Raw genomic sequence first — 23,412 nt, 5'->3', positions numbered from 1 at the left:
TTAGCTCTGCCGCCGGACAGTGCCCTGGAGGCCGCATAAGAGTCCGCTCCGACCCTTAACCCGGAGCCGACTGCACCGATCGAGGATGGGTGGCTAGACACCGCCTCGTGGGCTCCTACCTCTACGGCGATGGAGCCGAATACCGACCCTGTCCCTTGTGAAGCTCGTGACTCCAAGGTGCCGGACTCCTCTCCGGACCCCGAACCTTCCGCGCTCCTGCCAATCGAACCCGATTGGGCGCCGATCATGGAGTTCTCCGCTGCGGACATCTTTCAGCACTCGCCTTTCAGCGACATCTTGAATTCGCTAAAGTGTCTCTCTTTATCAGGAGAGCCTTGGCCGGATTATGGCCGGGACGGTTGGGATGCGGACGGTGAAGAAATTCAAAGCCCACCCACCACCCACTTCATAGCCACTGTCGGTGACTTAACCGACATGCTAAATTTCGACTCCAAAGATATCGACGGTATGGACGACGATGCTGGAGACGACCAAGAACCAGCGCCCACAGGGCACTGGAAAGCCACCTCAACTCAAGATATATATATATATATGGTGGATACACCTAAAGGAAGCGATAACGAGGAACAACGGGACGCTGCGAAGGATAATTCCCCCGAAAAACAGCCGAAACAGCGATGCAAGCGCCGCCCAAAGTCCCGCCTTGACAACAACAGCACCCATACAGACCCAGCCATAGAGCAGGGCGAACCAGTGGACGACGAACATGCCCCCAAGCAACCATCCGAACAGGATGAATTGGATAGGCAACCCATCCCCGACGAAAACAACAGTCCGGATGATCTCACGCCGGACACATCGTTGGAGCAGAAGAACCTCCACAAAAGGCTCGTCGCCACTGCACGAAGTCTGAAGAAGCAGAAGCGGAAGCTCAACACAGCGGAAGACGTACTCAGAATGAGATGGAGCAAAGTACTCAAGACCACATACAAATACGGCGGTAGTCGCCAAGCAAAGAGCTACCCGAAGCGCAAACTATTGCCCGAATTTGACGAGGAGGCCGTAGAGCCCCCAAAATCAAAAAATAAAGAGGCCGCCCGGTCGGATAGACGACCACATGACAAACAAAGAGCGGCAAGCGGCACCGCACACAAGCCGGCGCATGATCCACATAAGGATCCTCGCAAAAAGGATGGCCCGGTCAGATCCATCTATGGGCCAAGAAAGCAAGCTCCAGAAGGCAACACAACACGTCGAGTATTTGAAAATCACGGCACACCCAAATACAGGGGCGCCGCACACCCCATATGTTTCACCAATGAGGTGCTGGATCATGAATTTCCAATGGGATTCAAGCCTGTAAATATAGAGGCATACGACGGAACAACAGACCCCGGAGTCTGGATTGAGGATTACATCCTGCACATACATATGGCTAGAGGAGATGACCTCCACGCCATAAAATACTTACCCCTCAAGCTCAAAGGGCCAGCCCGGCATTGGCTCAAAAGCCTCCTAGAAAATACCATTGGAAGTTGGGAAGAGCTCGAGGATGCGTTTCGGGAAAATTTTCAGGGGACTTATGTCCGCCCTCCGGATGCAGACGATTTAGGTCATATAACTAAACAGCCTGGAGAGTCAGCCCGCAAATTTTGGAACAGGTTCCTCACCAAAAAGAACCAAATAGTCGACTGTCTGGACGCCGAAGCCTTAGCAGCCTTCAAGCATAACGTCCAAGACGAACGGCTCGCCAGACACCTGGGCCAGGAAAAGCCAAGAACAATGTCTGCACTAACAAGCCTCATGACCCGCTTTTGCGCGGGCGAGGATAGCTGGCTGGCAAGATGCAGCACCAGCGACCCAAGTACATCCGAGGTCAGGGATGGAAATGGGAAATCACAACGCAGAAAGGACCAGCGCCGGACTAAGGAAAATGGCCCAAAGAGAAAGGCAGTCAACGCCGGGTTCAAAAGCTCTCGGCAGAACAACAAAACACTGCCTCTCAAGGACAACAGCGACGAGCTATCTAACCTAAACAAAATCTTGGACAAAATATGCCAAATCCACAGTACCCCCGGGAAGCCTGCAAACCATACCCACAGAGATTGTTGGGTCTTCAAGCAGTCTGGCCAACTTAACGCCGAACACAAGAGGCTCGACACACCAAGTGAGGACGATGATGAACCTCACAAGCAGAGCACCAAAAAACAAAAGAATTTCCCACAAGAGGTCAAAACAGTAAATTGACTTCAAGTGATAATAGGGAAAAATAGAGCGGCGCCCACCAAAGTACGCGCCGCACGGGCCACCCCAGTGGAGTCCCGAAACTGGGTGTCAAAACCAATAACTTTCAACCATCAGGATTACTCCGGAAGTATCCGAAACGCAGGATGGACTGCTTTGATATTGGATCCTATAATCGACGGACTACAATTTACACAAGTCCTAATGGACGGCGGCAGTGATCTAAACCTGCTATACCGGGACACAATCCGCAGAATGGGGATAGACCCAACCACAATTCGCCATAGCAACACTTCCTTTAAAGGAGTGACACCAGGCCCATATGCCAATTGTACGGGCTCCATACTACTAGAAGTTGTGTTCGGTTCATCCGACAACTTCCGTCGCGAAAAGTTAATCTTCCACATCGCCCCATTTAAAAGTAGCTATCAAGCACTATTGGGACGCGAAGCTTTTGCCCGCTTTAACGCAATACCGCATTACGCGTCTCTTACACTTAAAATGCCCGGTCCACGAGGCATCATCTCATTAAAGGGTAACTTCGAGTGTTCCTCAACTACGGAAGAACGTGAGACTGCCTTGACAGCCCCTAAACAGGTCATTCAGACCCCGGACACGGTTAGGCGAGTCCGGTATGAATAAACAAGGGGCTTACTAGCCGCGTACCCCTTTACAGGGGGCTCCACGCATGCACAAAAAGAGACAATAAAGCTTAATTTTATTCATTCTTTGAATCATACTCTGTTTATTTCAAAATACATCTTTCGCACGGACTCTTTTCCAACTAAGTTCTTCTCTTTTACAGATGAACACCGTGCGACACCCGTCCAGGATACGGCACAACGGAGACACAGGCACAGACGTGCAGTAGGGACCTGATGCAAGGATTCTTTTCAGATTAAGACCCTGTGTAAACCTTTTTTACTCTCTCTTGTTGATACACATCCCCCGGTTTTTTGCTAGGGGCTTAGGGCATTGTTCTGCCCATTTTCATAAAGACCGAATACCTTAGGGAGTGTTCGGCGTCTCGAGTTAGGCCTTATATGCATCAGCTCCGAATCATGTCTTTGGTAAAATGTTGGGTTTGCCCGGCTCCTGTGTTTTGCTGCCTTATGTTCCGCTCTATCGGCTAACGCGGCACCAGGAGAACTACTGCGATTGTGCCCCGGTTCGCCCAGGTGAGCACCTCAGTAGAGAAAGCCGAAAACTGACTGTCATGATATAGCGAGAGACTGGTCAACCACTCGATCGACCATCGGAATGTTTAGAATTCCTCCGCTTTAATGAAGGACCATTTCCCGGTCAGGCACATACGCGCCCCGAAATTCGGAGAGCGCAGTGCACCTAGGGGCTATATAGTAGCCCCACCATCGAACTCCTATGGCTAAGTGAAAGTGATAAAGCATTATAGTCCGATTGCCTAGTTTGCTATGCTATCACCTCCTTCACAGGACTAAGACGTTGGATTAAGTGTGAAAATGTGCTTTTTTTGCAAACACCCCCGCACTATGTGCGTGGGGGCTGAAGCCGAAGACTGCCATCTTTTAGGTTATATACACATATATGTTAACGGCCGCACAGGAGGCATTTCAACACTTGAACACCCAAGTATAAAAAGCCCTTATATTATATTTGAAACATGGTTTCACAAATCATACATGTCATTCGAACATAACGTTTTTCGAGCACTGCGAATCTATTAAACGAGCGCCCTGCAGGACTTCCTGAAAATAGTGCTCGGCTGGTAATCGGCTTTTGTCCGAGTCCTGGGATGCAATGTCGGTGGCCTCCATCTCTGCCCAGTATGTTTTGACATGGGCGAGAGCCATCCGTGCACCCTCTATGCATGCCGACCACTTCATCGCCTTGTTATGCGGCACCGCATCAAGGAACTGCTGCACCAAGCCAAAATAACTCTTTGGCTCGGGCCTTTTCAGCCACAAATGAGCCATGACATCCTTCATGGCAAGTCCGGACAACCTATTCAGCTCAGCCCACTCGGCTAACCGATCGGTTAATGGAAGTGGACGCTCCGGACTATGGAATTGCGACCAAAAAAGCTCTTCCATTCCGTGATCCTTTCGGCCCCGGAAGTGGGCGACTGCGTCTGCAGCACTCGCCGCCAAATTCAGATAAGCATCCTCCGCACCCCACAACTGGCCAACTAAGCATACTTCGGATCCGTGAATTTCCTACGCAGCAGAGAAGACTTTCCAGCCGCAATATCCCTGGCCTGACGTAGCTCCTCCTTTATAGCCCTCATCGCGGAGCGGGCATCCTTGGCTTTGGCGGTGGCCTTCTTCAGGTCCTCTTGCTCCGCTCAGCGTTCTCTTTCAAGAAACTCATAGCGGTCGGTAGCATCCTTCAGCTTCACGGCCATTTCGGCCATTTCCTCCCTGCTTCGGCAGTGAGCAGCCTGTTCGGCTTTTAGCTCTTCGGCCGCCTTCAAGGCAGCCACATTACTTTTTCTGGCTTGCTCCTTGGCTCGGGCGAGCTCCGCCCGAAGGTCCTCCATAGCAGCGGCGCCATCTGCATTAAGCATACATGTTGTAAAGCATGGGCGTCAAGCTCCCTTACAAGGCGTCCGCGGAGAAGCCACATACCTTGTGACTCGTCAAGTCGTTTATTGACCAGCGCGATGTCCGCATCCGCAACGTCAAGTTGCCGCTTCAGTTCAGCAACTCTATCAGTCCGGCTGGCAATCGAATGCTCCGCCACCTGAATAGGAAGGGAGACATCTTATAACTGAGATTATGATCCTCGGCACACTGTCGCTTTTGACAACGTACCGAGTCTCAGGGGCTACTATCCATACAGGGCGCATTCTATGTGCAAAACTGTCAAAAGGTATATCACTTTCGTGTACCTCAAACCCCGTCAGTAAACTTCTGACAGCCTCATGCAACCCGCTCTCAGCAGATGAAATCCTTTCAATCACCGTACTCATCAATGTATGGTGATCTTCTGAGATAGACGCCCGCCCGAGCAGATCCTTCAGCTCCTCCGGCCGTACACTAGTTGGTGCCGAACTCTCCGGCCCCGCCGGACTCGGGGAGACCCTCCGCGATGACACCTCAGGGTCATCCGCCCCGCCTGACGGTGCGGCAGATGGAGGCGTTTCGCTCTCCATCATCTCAGGACGAAGATCCCCCGAAGATGAGCCCTGCTGAGAAGGGCTGAAATCCGAACTACAAGGTAAAACTTCGGTTATCTTCAGAAATAAAAACAGGGATGTCCCTTATTACAAAACTCCCCTTTCTACTTACGGCTCGCTGGAGGGCTGATTCCCTTGGGGAAACAGTGCGGCCGGGGCTTCTCCTGGCGCAGGGCCCTCTGCTGAAGATTTCTTCCCCCGCTTTGAGGCCTTGGCCTCCGGATCTTCAGAAGGGGTCCTCTTCTCCCCCTGGAAGGAGGGATTCTCGATCCCCCCTTTCTTAAGAGCCTCCCTAGCGGAGGCGGTAGTTTTCCTGTTCTCCCCTTCGCCCTCTTCCGAAGGCGCAGCCTCCAGCATCTTGATTAACACGGGATCCGGAGTGATCTCAGGGAGGGGGGCCGGACACCGTATCAGTTTTGCTTTTGCTATCCACTCCTGTTCAAGGGATAGCTGGTTAAAGGGCAAGTTTATGGTAAATGCATGGACAGCATGTCCGGACACAGGACTACTTACTTGAGTATCCGGGCGATTGCAGCTCAGGCCTGCGTCCTCGGTCCGGTCCGGACACATCTCTTGTGATCTGAAGAACAGTTTATACATCTCCACGGGCGTCGCACCCATGAAGTGTTGGAGAGCTCGCGGTCCCTCTGGATTGAATTCCCACAGGTGGAGGGGCGACGTTTGCAGGGCAGAAGGCGCCGAATCAGCATGACCTGCGCCACCACAACCAGATTGATCTCCCTCTCTTGGAGGTCTCGAATATGGCCCTGCAATAATGGCACGTCCTTGGACGGCCCCCAGTCAAGCCCTTTGTTGACCCATGATGCCAGTCATTGTGGAGGGCCCGAGCGAAAGGCAGGCGGCGCCACCCATCTGGTGCCCCTGGGAGCGGTGATGTAGAACCACTCCTGTTGCCACAAACCGAGCTCCTTTTGAAAAAAGCCCTCGGGCCACGGAGCGTCAACTCTCTTGCTTATAACTGCCCCTCCGCACTCTGCCTGCCGCTCCTCGATCATCTTCGGCTCCACATTGAAGGTCTTGAGCCACAATCCGAAGTGAGGAGTGGTGTGGAGGAAGGCTTCGCATATGACAATGAACGATGAGATGTGGAGGATGGACTCCGGATCCAAGTCATGGAATTCCAGCCCATAATAAAACATGAGCCCCCTCACGAAGGGGTCCATCAGGAAGCCTAAACCCCAACGGAAGTGAGACATGAACACCACGCTCTCACCAGGCTCGGGAGTGGGAATGACTTGCCCTTGGACGGGCAGCCTATGCGAAATTTCGCCAGTTAGATACCTGGCGTCTCTCAGCTTTAGCACGTCTTCTTCCATGACGGAAGAGGGCATCCACCGGCCCTGTAGGTCGGAGCCGGACATTGTCGAAGGTCCGAAGCGCCTGAATCTGGAGCCTTGGGTGTTGGAACTCGGGGAGAGGGGCGGGTTCGATTGAAGATTGAAGAAAAGGAACAGGCCTTGGTCTCGTTATAAAGGGGTTGAATACCAAGAGTCGTCCCCGTAACCGTTTGGGACTCACCTTCGATGGAGGGGGCGAGCCAACGGGCGCGATTGGGTTACCCACGTCCGTATCGATGAGAATCCCGGAATAAGGGGACACGATCTCTGCTTTGACAAGACGTGCCAAGGAAATTGCTTCGCTAAACGCGCTGAGGTGGAACAATAAAAACGATTCGAGTAAAGGCTTGGCCGTGGTGTGACGTCACGCCACGAAATACGTCAGCAGATTGAGCTTGTGTGAATATTATTCTCTCTATGGTAGAATGTGGAATTTATTTTGCAGAGCCGGACACTATCCTGGTGTTCAAAATCTTCTATGGATTGTTCGGAGGAGGAACCCGCCTTGCAATGCCGAAGACAATATGCACGCCGGACTTGTCGTCATTGAAGCCTGGTTCAGGGGCTACTGAGGGAGTCCTGGACTAGGGGGTGTCCGGATAGCCGAACTATCATCATTGGCCGGACTCCAAGACTATGAAGATACAAGATTGAAGACTTCGTCCCGTGTCCGGATGGGACTTTCCTTGGCGTGGAAGTCAAGCTTGGCAATACGGATATGTAGATCTCCTACCATTGTAACCGACTCTGTGTAACCCTAGCCCTCTCCGGTGTCTATATAAACCGGAGGGTTTTAGTCCGTAGGACGAACAACAATCATACCATAGGCTAGCTTCTAGGGTTTAGCCTCCTTGATCTCGTGGTAGATCTACTCTTGTACTACCCATATCATCAATATTAATCAAGCAGGAGTAGGGTTTTACCTCCATCGAGAGGGCCCGAACCTGGGTAAAAACATCGTGTCCCTTGTCTCCTGTTACCATCCGCCTAGACGCACAGTTCGGGACCCCCTACCCGAGATCCGCCGGTTTTGACACCGACAGTTCCTTCATAAGGGGCTGATTTGGATCCATATGTTTCATGCTATGGTTAGGTTTACCTTAGTTCTTATTTCATAGTTGTGGATGCTTGCGAGAGGGGTTAATTATAAGTGGGAGGCTTGTCCAAGGAAGGGCAACACCCAAGCACCGGTCCACCCACATATCAAATTATCAAAGTAACGATTGTGAATCATATGAGCATGATGAAAACTAGCTTGACAATAATTCCGATGTGTCCTCCGGAGTGCTTTGCTACAAAAAGGATTGGGCCACCTTGTTGCACCTTGTTTACTTTTGTTACTTGTTACCCGTTACAAATTTTCTTATCACACGACTATCTGTTATCGATAATTTCAGTGCTTGCTGAGAATACCTTGATAAAAGTTGCTTGTCATTTCCTTCTGCTCCTTGTTGGGTTTGACACTCTTACTTGTAGAAAGGACTGCGATAGATCCCATATACTTGTGGGTCATCATAGTGCTGATCATAACACTTCCTTTAAAATGCTCAAAGAAGTTATTTTCCCGAGGTTTGGAGTCCCTATATATTTAATGACTGATGGTGGTTCACACTTTATTCATGGTGCTTTCCGTAAAATGCTTGCTAAATATGATGTTAACCATAGAATTGCATCACCCTGCCATCCTCAATCTAGTGGTCAAGTTGAACTTAGTAATAGAGAAATAAAACTAATATTATGGAAAACTTTTAATAGGTCCCAAAAGAATTGGTCTAAGAAATTGGATGATGCACTTTGGGCCTACCGAACAACATATAAAAATCCTATGGGTATGTCTCCCTACAAACTGGTCTATGGAAAAGCATGTCATTTTCCTCTTGAGTTAGAACATAAAGCATACTGGGCAATTAAAGAACTCAACTATGATTTCAAACTTGCCGATGAAAAGAGGTTATTTGATATTAGCTCACTTGATGAATGGAGAACCCAAACATATGAAAATGCCAAGTTATTTAAAGAAAAGGTTAAAAGATGGCATGAAAAAAGAATCCAAAAGAGAGAATTGAAAGTTGGAGAATATGTTCTATTGTGCAACTCTTATTTAAGATTCTTTGCAGGGAAACTTCTCTCTAAATGGGAAGGACCATATAGCATCAAAGAGGTTTACCACTCTGGAGCTATCAAAATAAATAATGTCGAAGGTACTAACCCGAAGGTGGTCAATGGGCAAAGAATTAAACACTATATCTAAGGTACGCCTATTAATGTTGAAAGCAATATTATTCAAACTATGACACCTGAGGAACACATAAATGAGACCTTCCGGAATACTCCAGAATAATTACAAAGGAGAAGGTATGTGATATGGCAAGTAAACAGCCTTCGAAAAATCCGAAAACATATTTTCTGTCGGTTTTGGAATATATTAAAAATTAGGAAAATAAGAAACAACCAGGAAGGCACCTATTGTGGAATTTTCACGTCATATGCCCTAGCATGAGGACTCAGGTGTGGAGCCATCACAACGTATTTAGCTTGAAGGGCTTAAAACGGGACAAGGGACATAGAGAGTTTATACTGGTTCAACCCCTCGTGGTGGAGGTAAAGGCCTACTCCAGTTTAGGGTTGTATTGCTTGGGCTTCGATTACCAGGGAGCAAGTACACTTGACCTAGTTCTCGATCTCTTCTTTCTTGCCCTAAACGGCCACAGGGTCACCCCTTTATATACATAGGCTGATGCCCAGCGGCCTACAGAGTACCGGCCGGCTCATACACAACGTGTCCGGCTCGGTGACAAAATCTATACTTTCCTTAACATCCAAGTTAACATATGTCGGTTTACGCCCATGGGCCTCAAGTCGCCTTTGGGTCTTGGACCTTCAGTAAGCCTGCTTCGTGAACCGCCATCTTCAACATCTTCATGGGCCTTGTAGTTATGAACCGCCAGTGGTATCACCCGGCCCCTCCTAGGTGGGTCATACACAATAGTTATATCCCCAACATTAGGCCCCAGGTTGATGTGAACTTGTTCATATCATTCTTTAACACTTAGAAAAATCCTTTTTCATTTGCTCTTGCGAGATCTTGTAACCCGCCATGACATCATCTCCTAGGATTGTGGTAACCCGCCGTGACGTCACCTGCCATTAATATCACACAAGGCCCAAATCTTAATATACCTTCTCTTTTAATGAACCTCCAAAAATTGAGGCGTCTGTGCTGTCACATATCCATTTTTTAGCCTCCTTGATTCCCGCGCATGCCACTTATCCTTTCAGCCTTATAAATAGGGTCAGTGGTCCCTTTCACTTTCCCCCCTTGCCTCCTCATCTCCATCTTCTACCTCACGACACCTCTGTGCCCGAGCACTGCCGCCGCCGTCGACCTTCACCATTGCCTTGACTACGGCCGCTGCATCAACCTGAACTGACCAGAGTCTGTCGGTGCGCCTCCGCTGTTCAGCAGCTCCGGTGAGTTTTCCCCTTTCCTCTCACCATAGATCTCATTAGGGTTTCCACGAGTTCGTCGAAGTTCATCGCCACCCTTCTTTGTTCTTCACGATATTTTGATATTTTGGTCCAAACTTTATACTCCTCCTGCACGGAAGTAGTTGTAGTTCTCATTTTTTATATTAGAGCATCTCCTTTGTGTGAGAAATCCAATCTGGACACATGAGCTACTCAAGTGCTGCAACTTAGGTTTAGATATTTTCCATTACTTGAAAATCCGTAGATCCAAAATCATAGCATTAATCTGTGAAATCTGTCTTTTTAACACTTAGCAATTTTTCCACTCTCAGATCTGTAAATCAATAACTATGTGGGCGGCTTAACTCACAAACCGTAACCCACCAGGTACCATTAGTCCCCTCTTAAGCCGCCAATAGCTCACCTTTATATCTTCAATGCCATACTCCGGTTTAACACCTTTGCATGTATGCTTCATCATTATTTTCCTTTAAGCCAACAGTCGTATTAACCACATAATCTTTAAACCGACATAATCTTCCTTTCAGATCATCCAAAATGACTAAGACATACACTACCTGCAACTGGGTCCCATCCCGGGTCACAAAAGAAGACCTGAACAATTTCGTTGCCACTGGCACCCTAGCCAAGAAAGAGGACATCCACTGGAGGTTCCCAGGCTAAGAATATCTTCCTAAGCCCAAGGGTGGAGAAGTGATTGTTTTCACTGACCACATGATCTGGGGGTTCAGCCCACCCGGCTCAAAGTTTTTTCGCGATGTACTTCATTGTTTCCAACTTCACCCTCAAGACATTGGACCCAATTATGTGTCCAATATTTGCAACTTCCAAGTATTTTGTGAAGCTTATCTTCAAGAGGAGCCCACATTTGAATTGTTTAGAAATTTCTACTACTTAAACCGTCAGACAGAGTTTACTGACGGGCCTAGATTGGAACTCGGTGGAGTTTCAATTCAGAAGAGGAAAGAAGCCAGCTTTCCCTATGCCAAGCCGCCGAGCCATCCCAAGGATTGGAATCAAACTTGGTTCTACTGTCAAAACACATCTCCAGCACAAGAAAATCCTCCGCCGGGTTACGCGACCATCGGCTTAGCAACACACATCCTATCCCCCCATGGATCAGCACGAAGGAGTGGGCCAAATAAGCTCCAACTTTTTCAAAGCTCAGAGCCTTCATGGCTAATGGTTTAACCGGCATCGACCTTGTTCGGTGCTGGGTCTCCTGGAGGATTGCCATTAAGACGTCGCTCCGGCTTAATGTGTGAATATACTGGCTTGAAAGACCCCTGCTACCTCTTGAGCACTGCGTTGGATTTCCCCGAAGAGGAGAGGATGATGCAGTAAAGTAGCGTAAGTATTTCTCTCAGTTTTTGAGAACCAAGGTATCAATCTAGTAGGATACCACGCACAAGTCCCTCGTACCTACACAAAATGATAGCTACTCACAACCAACGCGATTAGGGGTTGTCAATCCCTTCACGGTCACTTACGATGGTGAGATCTGATAGAGATGATAAATAATATTTTTGGTATTTTTGATAGATAGATGCAAAGTGAAATTAAAAGGCAAAGTAAAAGCAAAGCAAGTAATAAAGCGATAGAGATTGATATGATGAGAATAGACCCGGGGGCCATAGGTTTCACTAGTGGCTTCTCTCAAGAGCATAAGTATTCTATGGTGGGTGAACAAATTACTGTTGAGCAATTGATAGAATTGAGCATAGTTATGAGTATATCTAGGTAATGATCATGTATATAGGCACCACGTCCGAAACAAGTAGATCGAAACGATTCTGCATCTACTACTATTACTCCACTCATCGACCGCTATCCAGCATGCATCTAGAGTATTAAGTTAAAAACAGAGTAACGCCTTAATCAAGATGACATGATGTAGAGGGATAAATTCATGCAATATGATAAAAACCCCATCTTGTTATCCTCGATGGCAACAATACAATATGTGCCTTGCAACCCTTTCTGTCACTGGGTGAGGACACCGCAAGATTTAACCCAAAGCTAAGCACTTCTCCCATTGCAAGAACTACCAATCTAGTTGGCCAAACCAAAAAGGATAATTCGAAGAGACTTGCAAAGATAACTCAATCATACATAAAAGAATTCAGAGAAGATTCAAATATTTACATAGATAATACTGGATCATAAACCCACAATTCATCGGTGTCAACAAACACACCACAAAAAGAAGATTACATCGAATAGATCTCCACAAGAGAGGGGGAGAACATTGTATTGAGATCCAAAAAGAGAGAATAAGCCATCTAGCTACTAGCTATGGACCCGAAGGTCTGAAGTAAACTACTCACACTTCATCGGAGGGGCTATGGTGTTGATGTAGAAGCCCTCCATGGTGGATGCCCCCTCCGGCGGAGCTCCGGAACAGGCCCTAAGATGGGATCTAGTGGATACAGAAGGTTGCGGCGGTGGAATTAGGTTTTTGGCTCCGTCTTTGATCTGTCGGGGGTACGTAGGTATATATAGGAGGAAGGAGTACGTCGGTCGAGCAACAGGGGGCCCACGAGGTAGGGGGCGCGCCCAGGGGGCCGCCCTCCACCCTCGTGACCGCCTCTGGCACTTCTTGGAGTAGGGTCCAAGTCTCCTGGATCACGTTCAGTGAGAAAATCACGTTCCCGAAGGTTTCATTCTGTTTGGACTCCGTTTGATATTTTGTTTCTTCGAAATACTAAAATAGGCAAAAAAAACAACAATTCTGGGCTGGGCCTCCGGTTAATAGGTTAGTCCCAAAAATAATATAAAAGTGGAAAATAAAGCCCAATATAGTCCAAAACAGTAGATAAAGTAGCATGGAGCAATGAAAAATTATAGATACGTTGGAGACGTATCAGGCATCCCCAAGCTTAATTCCTGCTCGTCCTCGAGTAGGTAAATGATAAAAAAAGAATTTTTGATGCGGAGTGATACTTTGGCATCCTTTGGCTATCGCACCGACGGAATATTCATCATTGGCAATGCAATGAGAGGGACCGCGCGGGAGAGCCCCCGACAACCCATGACTTGCTGCTCATTCCCTGTCGGGCCGGTGGCGGCATTGGTGGCAGGCAAGGGAGAACGACGAGGAGGCCCGCCGATAGGAGCCGTCTGGGCGACACGAGCGGCGATAGCAGCCCGACGTTCGGCGCGCGCTCGGCGCGCGTCCGACATGGATGCGACAAAGCGATGGGACGCAGATCAGCAGAAGGAAGATTCCGGCGCACCCCTACCTGGCGCGCTAAGTGTCGGATATCAGGTTCCGGCAAAACCCTTAAGGTTTGAAAACTGGGGTGCACACGAAGATTTCCTCCTACTGAATCTCTCTCTTTGCCTTGCCGCGATCCCTAAGCTAGATCGATGAACTCACAGCATAAGAGACACAAGATTTATACAGGTTCGGTCCACTGTTGTGGCGTTATGCCCTACTCCTATGTGTGGTGGTGGATTGCCTCTTGGGCTGATGATGAACAGTACAGGGGAAGAACAGCCTCGCGAGGAGAGGTGTTCTTGGGCTGGTGTGGTGTGTAGATGAAGTTGACTTGTCTCTTCTACTGTGGTGGCTAGCTCTATTTATAGAGGCCCTGGTCCTCTCCCCAAATATTTAGCGGAAGGGATCCAACAACGACAATTTTGAAAGGGGACAACTAGTACAAGCTATCCTGACTAACGGTGGTCTTCGCCTGCCAAAGGCGCTGGTGGTGACGTCGTCTTGGGCTCCATGGTGATCTCCTTCATGTCGTCCTGCTGGTCTTGGTCTTGTTGCACCGATATGGAAACCTTTGCTTGATGCGTCGGTACTCCGCGCCTGCGCTTGCCCCCTTTGCACCAAAGAGGAAACGAGGACACTACGCGGGCTGGCGCCCGCCTGACCTTGATCGTTATGGCTTGCGTCATGGGCATCTCGCGAGGTACCCCTTGCCTTGATCTCTCCGCCTCCTCGCTAGCCTGCCTGATGAGGCCACTCCTGAAGAGGCCTTGCATCATCCGCCCCACGAGGCTTGGCCCCTCGCGAGGGTCTGGAGTGTTGGTTGATGAAGACGGGTCGTACTGGGCCACTGGCTGAGCCACGCTACAGGCCGCAGGCAGGCAAGTCTGGGTACCCCCATTCCCAGAACGCCGACACAGTTCATGATTATAAACCGTGTATGATAGGTAGACAACCACACACATTTAGTTTTCCCGTACCTTATGTGATAGTGTCTGACATCACACACGCTTTGCAAATGGCAACTATGTGCATTGTTACACATGTATCCTCTCAGTGAACCATGTCGGATTAGGACGTATATCGCACATGCTATGCTTTATTAACCGTGTGCATCGTAATGACCTGCACACCGTAATTTTTCCCTAATTTAATTACGTTACTTAAAATTGTACCTAATTTAAACTTGAAAGTAGGCTATAGCTTTATTCATATCCATCAGTTTCAAACAACCAATGCTTTATTCGATTCATAGGTACATATGTTTAAGAATTACATAAGCACAAAATAAAGAATGATGAACCAGGGTTCTATACTTGTAGTATTACAGATAGTAAAGAAAGAGGCGAGAGACATTCTGATTGTTGAACAAGGTGAAGCGGAATGGCCCTATTGTGCTCTCCTGGATGCATAAGGCATGCACGACTCTAGTCCAACCCCTTGTGATGGTCGGCCGCCAATCATGTAGTTTGAGAGGTAATCTTGAGTAAATTTCTTCGGGATCCAATGCAAAGGAAAAAAGATTCATACATTATTGTAGGATCAAAAGTATGTCTAGAGGGGGGTGATTAGACTACTTGACCAAATAAAAACTTAACCTTTTCCCTATTTTAATTCTTGGCAGATTTTAGCAACTTAGCACAAGTCAAGCAATCTCAACACAATTCAAGCAAGCATGCAAAGAGTATATGGGCAGCGGAAAGTAAAGCATGCAACTTGCAAGAAAGTAAATGGGAGGAGTTTGGAGGGAGCAAACGCAATGTTGACACGGAGATTTTTGGTGTCGTTCCGATAGGTGGTCTATCGTACATCCACGTTGATGGAGACTTCAACCCAGGAAGGGTAATGGTTGCGCGAGTCCACGGAGGGCTCCACCCACGAAGTGTCCATGAAGAAGCAACCTTGTCTATCCCACCATGGACATCGCCCATGAAGGACTTGCCTCACTAGGGTAGATCTTCACGAAGAGGTGATCTCCTTGCCCTTACAAACTCCTTGGTTCAACTCCACAATCTTGACAGAGGCTCCCAAGTGACACCTAACCAATCTAGTAGACACCACTCTCCAAAAGGTAATAGATGGTGTGTTGACGATGAACTCCTTGCTCTTGTGCTTCAAATGATAGTCTCCCCAACACTCAACTCTCTCTCGCAGATTTGGCTATGGTGGAAAGATGATTTGAGTGGAAAGCAACTTGGGGAAGGCTAGAGATCAAGATTCTTGTGGTTGGAATGGAATATCTTGGTCTCAACACATGAGTAGGTGGTTCTCTCTCAGAAAATGAATGCTGGAAGTGTAGGCACGTTCTGATGGCTGTCCTCATGAACGAAGAGTGGGTGGAGGGTATATATAGCCTCCACACAAAATCTAACCGTTACACGTAGATTCTCAAACTCGGTAAGACCAAATAGTGGAACTCTGTCAGGCCGATTCAGGTCAAAATATGAACGTTGGGCTTTTCGGTGGGACCGACACAGTCATCTCAGTGGGACCGATATGCTAGGGTTAGGGCATAACGTAATCTCGGTGTGAACAATTACATAAACTCGGTATGACCGATTTCAGTAATAGGCGCATAGAGAGTTGGTCAAGAAAACTCAGTGGGACCGATTCACTCACTTCCATGGGACCGAAGTGTTACTAAAGGGAAACAGTGAATTTATATTGCACACTTGGTGGGACCGATTCGCTCATCTCGGTGGGACTAAAATGTTACAAAAAGGAAACAGTGAGTTTGCAATCCCATCTCGGTGAGACCGAGATCCTTATCGGTGAAACCGAAGTGACTAGGGTTTGTGGCAGTGGCTATGTGAAATGAAACTCGATGGCACCGGATAGATCAAATCGGTGGAGCCGAAGTTAACTTTTGGGTTTAGGAAATATGTGGAAATGTGAAAGTGGTTGAGGGTTTTGGAGCATATCACTAAGCATTTTGAGCAAGTAAGCCATTAAGCAACACCTCATCCCCTTTTAATAGTATTGGCTTTCCTATTGACTCAATGTGATCTTGGATCACTTAAATGAAAAAATGTAGAGTCTTGAGCTTGTTGCCAATATGTGTCCTTAGCATTTTGAGGGGTCCACATATCTAGTCCATGGCATGCCAATCACTGAACTTTCTGAAATGAACATCTTGAAAGAGCGTTAGTTCAATGAACTATATGTTGTTAAGAATTACCAAAACCACCCAAGGATTAGTTGCACTTTCAATCTCCCTCTTTTTGGTAATTGATGACAACATATAGATCAAAGCTTCGACAAATGATAATAAGAATGAAATACAACGTCGCTTTGAGAAGTATGTGATAAGCAAGAGCTCCCCCTAAATTTGTGCATTATTTAAAATTTTCTTTTGAATGCAAATGCACAAATAAATAGGATCATGGGTTACTCTTCCATGCCAAATACATCTTGGTGGAGCGCTCAAAATGATAAAAAGTAGAAACAATCACTCATCACCAAGGCAAAGTGAATGGTCATACATAAGAGATAGATAATGTCATCATTCAAGCACAAGCATTAAGCATAATATGATCAAGAACATGATCATACAAAGTATCTCACACACAAAGACATAAAGTACCTCACACAAGCAAACAAAGCAAATGAGTAGCAAAAAGAAGCAAAGCTCTCTCTCTCCGAAGCCTATGATCTATACACTTTCTCCCCCTTTGGCAACAAGTTACCAAAAAGCTTGAAGATGCATAGTTCTATGCGACTCTCTAGGCTTGATCTTCAGGAGGAGGTGTTGAGATGACTCCAAGGACAAAAGCATCAGTGGAAGATGTTGGAGCTGGTGGAGTTGCCATTGGAGGGGCAACTGGAGCTATGGCTGCAGGTGTTGAAGCTGTTGCTCTTGTATCTGGCACTGGCACTGCTGCAGACCTCTATCCTTCAGGCACTCTGTGAAACACCTGTGTAGTTTCTTTTCCCTTCCTCTCTTCTGCTTCTTCCTGGAGCTCTTCAACTATTGTCTAAATTCAGTCACCTTCAAGTCAAGATCATAGAATTTGGTTTTGATGATCCTCTCTAAGCTCTCCTGGTTCTGAGTTAGGGTGGCCAGTCCTTTCACAATTCTCAAGGTTGCTTGAACCAGATATCCAAGTTGGTCTTGCTTTGACTTTAGGAATACTTCTAAAGCTTCTTCAGCACTAGGCATCTTTGCTACCTTCTCTGTTTTGGCTTTCTGTCTTTTCTCTTGAGCTTCTAGGGATGTTGGATCCTTAGCTGTCATGACAACAGTGTTGTCCTCAAAGTCTGGCTTCAAAGGCAGATGCTCTTTGTCCAACAAGTACACTCCCTTGGGCATCCTGGAGTTGATCAGCATTTGTATGTGTGGAGCATACCCACATGACCTTTTCTGGTCAGCAGTTGTCCTCTTGATTGTCTCGACAATCAGACTCATGACTTTGAACTTCTCTGGCAAATCAAACATCTGAAGCAGATTGATGGAATGGCCTCTGATCATCCTATGATCTCCTGATTTGGGTAACAAGGTGTGCCTCAATATTGTGTTCATAGTGGCCAGACCAGACATCAAGTAGTACACTGACCCTAGCTTGTGAGTCTCCAAATCTTTGTTAGGTATTTCCTTGTAGATATTTGCCATGGAGTTGCGGTCTTTCTTTTTCTTAGCATAGACATCGATGTCTTTCTCATGCTCCTTGGGTGCTTTGATGAGCTTTTCCCACTCATCCACAGTAGACTGGTACCTCGTTCCTTCAGTCATCCACACTATCTTACCATCTGGATAGAAATAAGCTGTAGAGTAAAACTGCATTATGAGCTCATCATTCCATTTGGTCAGCTTTTGACCCACAAATTTGTCAACACCATTGAGCTTGAAGCTCTCATGCACTCCTGGGAAATGGTCTTCATTCTCATCAATGTACTTCCAATCAACCCACTTCATGTCACTGACAATGGTTTTCTTGTCAAGCAGAACTGTTTCATAAAAATCTTGTTATTCTTTGTGTGGAATCTGTAGTCCACAACTATCCTTATCCTCATTGCATATGGATCAGCTTGTCTCCACAATCTGAGACCTGCCTCTTTCCTTTAATTCATATTCTCAGCCACTGGATGACTGTCATCATGGTCTGGAATTTTTGGCTTGAGCTTCCTAAGCACTTGGGCTTCAACATCTTCTTCCTCAACTTCAGGCACTGGGCCTTGTTCTTTTCTGTAGCAGGGATGTTCCTGGTGCTTCTCTTTGGAGCTGTCTTGGAGGCTTGAGCTGGAGCTTTGGGGGTTGTCTTGGGCTTTGAAGGAGCAACCCCAGACTTGATGGCATCCCCCATCAGCTTCTGTGACTTAGCAGGAGGTGCTAGTGCAGCATCCTCTTCTTCCTCTTCCTCCTCACTAGCAAAGTCTCTCCTCACAGATGGATTTCCAAGCACTCTAGCAGTGGTTTTCCTGAACCTTTTCTTGCCCTCCTCACCTGTTCTTTGCTCAAGTGTGAATACCATGGTCTCTTGAGTTGATCCCTGGCCTTAGACATTGACACTCTCCTGGCAGGTGCTTTCTTGTGCTGTCCTGGCTTGGTAGAAGCAGCATCAGCATATTCCTTATTTAGCACCTTCTTCTTTGAGCTGACTTCTTCAATCTCAAAGTCTTCATCCTCAGAGTTTGAAGTTTTCTTCTTCCTCTTCCTAGTATGAGCCTTAGGTAGGTTACTTGGTGTGCTCCTGCTACCTTCATCATAGCTTCCAGAGGGACTAGTGCCCTCACTCAAGTCCATCTCCTCCTCTGACTTGTTCTGAGTATCACTTTGATCAGACATTCTGTGTAGCAAACTGAGAGTTGACCCTGTGAATAGTTGTAGATGAGATAGAGTAGATGAGAATCACAAAGTGCAGAGTTTTTGCAAAAAGAATGAGTCAAAAACTTAGTTTTAGTTTTCTACAGGAAGCATTTCGGAGCCACCGATTTGTAAAACTCGGTGACACCGAAGCAACTTTGGAGTCTAAGCTAGTGAAATCGGTCAGACCGAGACACAGTTCAGAGACTCCAAGTTTGCTAGGGTTTCACAAAGTCCTGATATCGGTCACACCGATTTGCAACTTTCGGTCAGACCAATCACATACACTAGCCTAAGCCAAATCGGTGAGACCAATTTCTACAATTCGGTCGGTCCGGGATGAGTTCAGCGGAAACCTAACCCTAAATTTTCAAATCAAAACTAATCTAAAGGATGATTTCTATGGATGGATCAATCTCATACTTGGAAAGAAACATGGCATTGCCTTTGTGCTAGGAATCAGAGTTAAAAGAAAGCACAAAGTGTTGAGCTCATACCCTAGCTTGGCGATGAGCTCACTACGGTGGCAACGGAGGGGAGGATTTCCGTTGATGGCGGCGGAGACCAGTGCGGGAGGTCACTAGTGACGAGAAGACGATTCGGAGACCCGAGGGGGCAGAGCAGGACACGCGCGGGCGAAGAGGTTTTGGAGAAATTTACAAAATTTTACCCGTCGGTATATATATCCTGGCACTGTCGGTGTGACCGAGTGAAACAACTCGGTGGCACCGAGATGTAGAATCGCAAGCGGTTACTGCAACTCGGTGAGACCGAAGTGTTTTAATCGGTTGCACCGAGATTAAAAACTTGATCAACCCAGTGAACTCGGTGTGACTGAAATGGATGAAACGGTCAGACCGAAATACACAGAGAGGTTTTGGAATTTTAAGTCTATGACAAATCGGGACTCTGAGTGCTCCTCACCCAGAGGGTTTGAATTTGACTTAGATCAAACTTTGTGATGTAGCATGAAAAGAGTTTGAGAAGAGAAAAGCATAGATAGCTAGAGGGAGTTCTTAGGCATTCTTGTCCATCCATTTGGCAAAAGAAGAAGATCCAAACAATCAAAGCAACAAATGGATGTCCTCGAATGAGAAAAATATGCAACCAACATGCTCACACAATAAAATGGCAAATGAAATATGTGGCAAAGCATGCACAATCACTCTAGCATCTATCAAGCAATTGGCGATGACTAGGTCATATATATATGAGTATATTGACTTAGGAATCAAATGAGAACATTTGATCATAGGTCATACTCATCGTTTAGGCACAAGGGGGGTTACCACTTTTACATAAAGCATTGTTGTGTTCACACTATTAGAGTTGCTTTAGCTCAATTCTTAGAGTAAAGCTCCCCCTAGATGTGATATCCCCCCTAAGAGGGATGAACTAACCTTGGTTTTTGTCGATGATGACTTCATGTAGATGTTGAAGATGGTGGATGCTCATTGTTGATGTAGATCATTTGAAGCAATCGTCCATTGGAGTGAGTTGCACTTCCAATACCTACATGGGTTAGTCCCACAAGGAACAAACAAGGATATCCATAGACATAGAGTGAAGCACACACATGATGGTGTCCATGAAAGCATTAGGTTGCCTTGTCCCTTGCCTTACCAACAAGATGGTTCGTGACTCCTTGAACTAGTGCAAGATGTGGAAGTTGGTTGCACTTGTCCTTGCCAAGATGAATATGAGTGAAGTATGTTGGCGGAGTAATCCTCAAGAACTCTCTAGTTCTTCTTCTTCGGGATCCACATCATCTTGATGGGAATCCTTGGAGTTGTAGATGTACATGATGAAGTAGAACTTTATGTAGTCTTGGGAACCCACTTGACCAAGGCCTTTGGAGTATCTTCAAATGCATCAATCTCCTCTTGAAGCTTGTCCTTACCTTTTAGCTTGTGGTCTTGTGGTGGAATATCATCTTGAGCTTGTGCCACCTTGAAGGAAGTAGGATCATACTTCTCTTGTTGAGGAACAAACTTCGTCTTAGGGTATTGATTTTCTTCCCACTCAACTCCATTGGCATTGAACTTTCGTTCAAAACCAACACCTTGATTCTTCCAGTGCCTTCCTTGCTTGCGTATAATTTCTTCAAATTGCTTACTTCCGGCAAGGCTCTTGTAAACACCTTTCTCTATAATTCCCTTCAATAAGCTATTTTCTTGCTCAAGTGTAACTTGGCTAAGAGAATCATTAGTGGAATCAAGAGAATTACTAGAAGCAACAATATTGGATTTAGCATGATTATTATTACTACTAGAAGAAGAATCTTTCTTGTTCTTGTTGCTAGATTTTACTTGTGGCATGTAAGTAGACAAGAGTAAATGCTTGGCAATGTAAGAAGAACTTTTCTTCCAAAGATCATCATTGATGGCTTTTAAGAACCCATGTTCTTGCTCAAGATTGAGCTTCTCGAAGTGTAACTTCTCATGAGTTTTTAAAAGTTCTCAATGATCCTCTAAAGTAGTTTCATGAGCCAACTTAAGAGTGTTTAGTCTTTAGTTAGACGCTCAATTTCCTTCTTATCATTATCATTTGTTTCATCTTGATTAGCATGATTAATATCATTTTCATCATAGTATTCATCACTAGAGTTGTCCACAAGTAAATCATCATCACCTAGCAAGTCATCTTCATCACTATTGAAATCAACATACTCGGGGTGTGTTACCTTGGGCCTTTAACCATGAAGCATCTCCCAATCCCTTTGTTTGGTGAATCAAATATGTCATAGGAGTTGGTTGACACAAGTGCTAGACCGGCAACGCCTTCATCTTGAGTATATTCGGAGTCGGAGTGATAACTTCTCTCGGAGTGGTGGTCGGAGTTGGAGCCGAATACCCATTCACCAATATGATCTTGATGTCTTCGTTTTGTGTAGCTCCTTGATGATTTGTCCTTTCTTTCTGAATCCTTGCTTCTTCGAGAGGTTCTTCGTTCATAACGATCATATCTACTCCTTCTCTCTCTTGGAGGTGATTCTTCCCTTTTGCTTCTTCTTTTAGGTGAGTCTTGTCTTCTTTTGTAGGGATCTATACACTCATGGGAGTAGTGTTCGGGTCTTCCACAATTGTAGCAATTTTGCTCACAACTAGAAGAACTTTTGTCATTATAGGACCTTGACTTGGAACTTCTTTCCTTGCTTCCACTCTTGTATAATTTGTTGAAGTTCACCATTAAGCTCAATTCTTCATTGAAGGCCTGTTTCTCCTTTGATGATGTAGGAGCATCACATGAGGCTTTATAAGCACCACTGGACTTGTTGTGTGATAACCCACAAGTATAGGGGATCGCAACAGTTTTCGAGGGTAGAGTATTCAACCCAAATTTATTGATTCGACACAAGGGGAGCCAAAGAATATTCTCAAGTATTAGCAGTTGAGTTATCAATTCAACCACACCTGGATAACTTAGTATCTGCAGCAAAGTATTTAGTAGCAAAGTAGTATGATAGTAAAGGTAACATTGGCAAAAGTAAAGATAGCAGTTTTGTAGTAATTGTAATAGTAGCAACGGAAAAGTAAATAAGCAAAGCACAATATGTGAAAAGCTCGTAGGCATTGGATCAGTGATGGATAATTATGTCGGATGCGGTTCATCATGTAACAGTTATAACATAGGGTGACATAGAACTAGCTCCAGTTCATCAATGTAATGTAGGCATGTATTCCGAATATAGTCATACGTGCTTATGAAAAAGAACTTGCATGACATCTTTTGTCCTACCCTCCCATGGCAGCGGGGTCCTAGTGGAAACTAAGGGATATTAAGGCCTCCTTTTAATAGAGTACCGGACCAAAGCATTAACACATAGTGAATACATGAACTCCTCAAACGACGATCATCACCGAGAAGTATCCCTATTATTGTCACTTCGTGGTTGTCGGATCATAACACATAATAGGTGACTATAGACTTGCAAGATAGGATCAAGAACTCAAATATATTCATGAAAACATAATAGGTTCAGATCTGAAATCATGGCACTCGGGCCCTAGTGACAAGCATTAAGCATAGCAAAGTCATAGCAACATCAATATCAGAACATAGTGGATACTAGGGATCAAACCCTAACAAAACTAACTTGATTACATGGTAAATCTCAACCAACCCATCACCGTCCAGCAAGCCTACGATGGAATTACTCACGCACGGCGATGAGCATCATGAAATTGGT

Source organism: Triticum dicoccoides, chromosome 6B (genome assembly GCF_002162155.2).
Source record: "Triticum dicoccoides isolate Atlit2015 ecotype Zavitan chromosome 6B, WEW_v2.0, whole genome shotgun sequence".
Taxonomy (NCBI): domain Eukaryota; kingdom Viridiplantae; phylum Streptophyta; class Magnoliopsida; order Poales; family Poaceae; genus Triticum; species Triticum dicoccoides.
Note: the sequence above shows the minus strand (reverse complement) of the source record.